This window comes from Montipora foliosa, chromosome 13, assembly GCF_036669935.1.
Source record: "Montipora foliosa isolate CH-2021 chromosome 13, ASM3666993v2, whole genome shotgun sequence".
Taxonomy (NCBI): Eukaryota; Metazoa; Cnidaria; class Anthozoa; order Scleractinia; family Acroporidae; genus Montipora; species Montipora foliosa.
The window spans coordinates 4,994,418-4,999,417 of record NC_090881.1 but is presented as its reverse complement, the minus strand read 5'-3'; the positions used below and the strand labels follow the sequence as shown (position 1 = coordinate 4,999,417).

General features: G+C 37.9%; 1 long non-coding RNA gene across 1 annotated transcript in view; it reads left to right on the top strand.

Moving 5' to 3' along the window:
• The window catches only part of LOC137982974 (uncharacterized), a 4,258-nt gene extending 2,834 nt beyond the window's left edge, over positions 1-1,424 (top strand). The window contains exon 3 of the long non-coding RNA XR_011118875.1: positions 761-1,424. This is a non-coding gene — a long non-coding RNA (uncharacterized lncRNA). The remainder of the gene's footprint in view (positions 1-760) is intronic.
• The last annotated feature ends 3,576 nt before the right edge of the window (positions 1,425-5,000 follow it).

Genomic DNA, 5,000 nt, shown 5'->3' with positions numbered 1-5,000 from the left:
GATAAGTAATCAACAATATTTATACAAAGCTTTAAAATACAAAGCAATGTGTGGCGTATTGTTTTAAAATGAAGCTTAGTTATCTCTGAAAAATGCATGGCTACCCCTAATTTTCTTTTTGGATACAAAGAGAACTTGCTAAGTAACTGTTGTGCTTTCTTCGCATAGTTTTAAACCACGCAAAAATATCCCTGTATTAATAAGCACTTACCCATAGGAAATCTGAGTATCTCGAGATGCGCAGAACGTATGCACAGTAAGAATAGTAGGCACCGTCCTTATGAGAACTTAAAAACAATGGAAAAGTCCAGTTTGGTAATCCCAAATTTGGTCGCGGTTGATTGTGGGAACGGTTGCTTTTGAGAGTTTTCAATGAGAGAGTTTTGGTGGTTGTGGCTAGAGCTGGTTGCTTACAAGAGTGGTCGCCGTGAGAACTTCGACTGTATTTGCGTTTGTTGAAATTTTATGCATGTCAGCTTATAACTTAGGAAGGAACTAGCTAAGTAGTCATTGCAGTTGTTTTGGTCTTGTTTGTAGCATGTAATTATCCCAGTAAGGTTATCAATATTAATTTTTTTGGACCAAACAGATCTGCTTATTCCCAGGACTAGTTTACATGTCAAGGTCATTCAATTTGGATTCAATTTGGATTCTAATGGAGTGACCATTCAATGATCTGTATTCACACTGATTTTTTTGCCACTGGTACTGGGTTTTAGCAAGGATTGGAAATGATTGGCTCTTGTGATTTTATTTGCAGCTTGTCATGGTGGTATATGCAGTGGGCAGAACCCTAGCTATTGCACTGCAAGAACGGGACTATCAATTCAAAGTCTTGTATTAGAATAGTAAAGCTGAATTTAATTTTGTGCTAAATATAAGAAAATGGGTGAGGAGACTTTGACCACTCAAGGCTTAAGAATCTGGATTCTTAATTAACCCCTCTAATTGAAGGGTTTAGAGCAAAAATGCCAAGAGTTACTTTTTGTATACAATCATGTATTTATTTTACTGGGAACGACGAGGATTTTGAGGACTTAATTACTAAATACTCATTTTGACATTCAGCCACTTGTCCAAGTTTTTTGTTACACTTCCCAATGATCCTACAAGTGGCTGGGAAAGTTGAATGTCAAAATTAGTATTTCATTACTGCAGAAAACTACGTAATGACTAAATGGCACCGTTAATTAAGTGTCCCAGCTCTCAACAGGAATAGCCAACGTACATAATTATGAGACAAGTGAGTTTTCGAACAGGTCAAGTTCCATCGTCAGTACAGTGCAAACACCATTTTAACAGAGCTACGTACATTTACTGTTTCCTGACAAAATAATGAGTTGACATTATAATTTCTGAGTTTGCCCTAATAACTACTGCTTGATTGTCATTGTTAGAAGAATAAATATTGCAAAATCACAGATGGATTGTGTGTATCTGCTTGATCAAATGTCGTGTGTATTGGCACGGTAAAGCCGTTTTTCCAGAACAAACTATAAATGTGAGGTTTTTTTTTTTCCACTAAAGCTGCTACACCTCTCAAAGAAAAAAAATTAAAAAGTCAACTTTTTAGTTACGCACTATTTTTGACATTATGGAGACCAGTCTAGATTTTTAACACAAAACTACATTATGAGGACATCACTACATTGTAGTCCAAAGGCAATTTCAGACCATAAAGTAGAGTTTTAAGGGCTTTGATATGTGGGGACCTGATTTTGGTCCTCACAAAAAGAACGGACCCCACAGTACGGGTGTGTAACTACATTGTATGTCCACGTCCCCATAAGTAAGCATTCGTAAGTAGACACACACAGACACAAAACATTGCTCAGCCACGACAGGTGAGAGGAGACAACGGAGGATTGGTGCTTGAAATCTAACAATGTCGCAAAACTTTCGTCCTGGTTACCTGCTGAACTTTATTTATCTCAACGGCATTTGTGTTTGTTTCGTTTTCTTTTGTCTTTCCTTTTTGGCAACAACAATGATAATGTTACCCTGCAAGCAGTCTCTTTCGATCTTCCTACGTAAGTCGGGAACAAGAAAGAATTAAGACTCTGCCAGCCGCCTCGACATTCTTTGAATTGCCGGTCATCCAAAGAATTGGATGAGTCAGTCCAGTTTGGACTTGTCAAACCTGCCTTTTTTTAATTTTACTCGTGATCAATCGCCACGCGCCATCAATATATTTTTGAAATTTACAACAGCATAGCAATTTTTAAATGTCTAAATTCCCATGAGTATTTCCTATATCTGTTACAGAAACTTGTCTGCCAGAAACCTACAAATTTTTCAGTATAAAAAATGAAATGGTAATTTAAAAGTATGAGCTATCTTAAGTTTCCAATGAAGTGAAATGTCGAGGCGGCTGGCTGAGTCTTCTTTCCTGTTCCCGACCTACCTAGGAAGACCGAAAGAGGCTGTGATCGAGGGTATAATAATGTATAGTCAAACAATATATTATAAAGAAGACAAAAATGGGTTGATTAGAAATTGTGAAAATACATTGTTCGTGGTTTAGTCTTACGAAGCTCGTATCATCTCGACCAAGGGACTCGTCGGAGACCTTTCTCCTTGGCAAACTCCTTACGCATCGCGCCCAATTTAGACCCGTTCGGTAACAAAATGATGACAGCAATCTCGCCTTATATCTCATAAGGATTCCAGACTGCGCAAATTCACGAGTGAAAATTGACAATAAAGTTGACTGTTACTTGTGAAAATACATTGTTCGTGGTTTAGTCTTACGAAGCTCGTATCATCTCGACCAAGGGACTCGTCGGAGACCTTTCTCCTTGGCAAACTCCTTACGCATCGCGCCCAATTTAGACCCGTTCGGTAACAAAATGATGACAGCAATCTCGCCTTATATCTCATAAGGATTCCAGACTGCGCAAATTCACGAGTGAAAATTGACAATAAAGTTGACTGTTACTTGTGAAAATACATTGTTCGTGGTTTAGTCTTACGAAGCTCGTGTCATCCCGACCAAGGGACTTATCAGAGACCTTTCCATCCTTTCTGCTCGGCAAACTCGTTAGGCATCGCGCCGAAAGTCCCTTTCGCTAACAACTATAACCACGAACAATGTATTTTCACAAGTAACTGTCAACTTTATTGTCAATTTTCACTCGTGAATTTGCCCTTCTGGAATCCTTATGAGATATAATGCCAGATTGCTGTCATCATTTTGTTAGCGAACGGGACTTTGGGCGCGATGCTTAATGAGTTTGCCAAGCAGAAAGGTCTCTCATGAGTCCCTTGATCGGGATGAAACGAGCTTCGTAAGACTAACCACGAACAAGATGTATTTTCACTGACAAGTAACTGTCAACTTTATTGTCTCGGGCTCGAACTTGACTCGTGCTGCGCTATAATTGTGCATAGATAGCAGTGGAAGAATATAGTGAAACAAGTTCTAAAACCATTATCGATATTCTAAAACTGGCACCTTTGGGTCATTTCATTGCTTACCGTAACAATTTCTTGCAGAAACTAAAAAAAAGGCAGCCATTAAATACAATTATTTTTCAGAGTTAATTACTTAAACTGGCAAACTAGAGGTAATTTGTTGCTACATGTATGTGTGCCACCCTGGGGAAAATGGTAAATTATCAAGCCATCTGTTAGCTTTTGAAGGAAGTTAGTCTGAGGAAAAGTAAATGGAAATGGTGAGTGAATTATTACGGCAGAACACGAAGGAACTTGGAAGTTTCCATGTTCCTTTCAAATACAACTTGCAAAAGAACATAGAAATTTTTTCGCTTACTGAAAACGTCAAAGAACTTGATGGAAATTTCCACGTTCCTTTTACACATAACATGTAAACGAAACATGGAAATTACCATGTTCTTTTCCCGCATAAAATGTAAAAGGACATGAAATTTTCTCGTTTCTTTCGTGTATAAGATGTAAACGAAACACGGAAATTTCCGTGTTAAGGTTCATCCATAAAGTGTAAAAGACTACGGAAATTTCCATGTTCCCCTTTACAAGACAACATGCGAAAGAAAGAGACATACATCTTCCCTTCATAGATCAGTGTAGGATCTAAAAATTCCATGCTGGTTTGAGTGACAGTTGAGTTTCTACTTTTCTTTCATAGGCATATATCTGAAAGGAATTTCCTCACTATCCACATTTTTTCAACGTAAAAGAAAAAAAAAGGGAAAATTGATTGTCTCGGTAATTTGCTAGGTTTTGATTCTGACCCAAAGAGGAACAGTCTCTAAACTTGCTTGTTGTTGTTGTTTTCATATTAAATAAGCTTTTCCATTGTCCCAAAAATCCCTTGGGGTTATCTTAAATGTTACGAAATGTGAATGGCTGAATCCCTTTTTCTCCTGGAGTTCTCAGCTGCCACGTTTTCAGGCGCGTAGCGTCCTATACGCAAATACGCACGTGCGTACTTGAAGTCACCAGAAAATTTTGAAGTTTTATACTAATTGTTTCTATTTTTAACTTTTACTTGTACGCAACCAAGATTTCCTTATGAAAACACCACTTTGATTAAATTCTAAAAACTAAAACAAAAGCTATACCATGTTCTCACTTAGTTTTGCATTGTATTTTTTTTACACTAAACAATGCAGTGTTGTTTGGTCAGCGTGCAACAAAAAGGCGAAGTTGCAAAGGAGCGACGTTCCAAGAACGTTCTTAGAGAGTTTAAGCAAAGACAACGGCTACGGCAACAAAAACGTGAGTCTAAAATATAACTTAGCGCTATCGCAAGTATTTCGCGATTATTCCGTCTTGTTGACCTTGCACAATACAGGCGAACTATCCTGTAACTGAATGGGTACAAACGGTTTTAAAGTCAAAACAGAAAAGGACTTTTTCATTGTTTTATGCTCACGTTGTCTTCAAAACATAAAATTTAGTGATTTCACGTTGTTGTTTTGTGGAGTACGGCAGAGAAATGCACGGAAATTCGTGTTGCACGTGCAGCACGAGTATTTTTCCTTTTTTAACCAATAATATCCTTGCTTCGTGGCGTT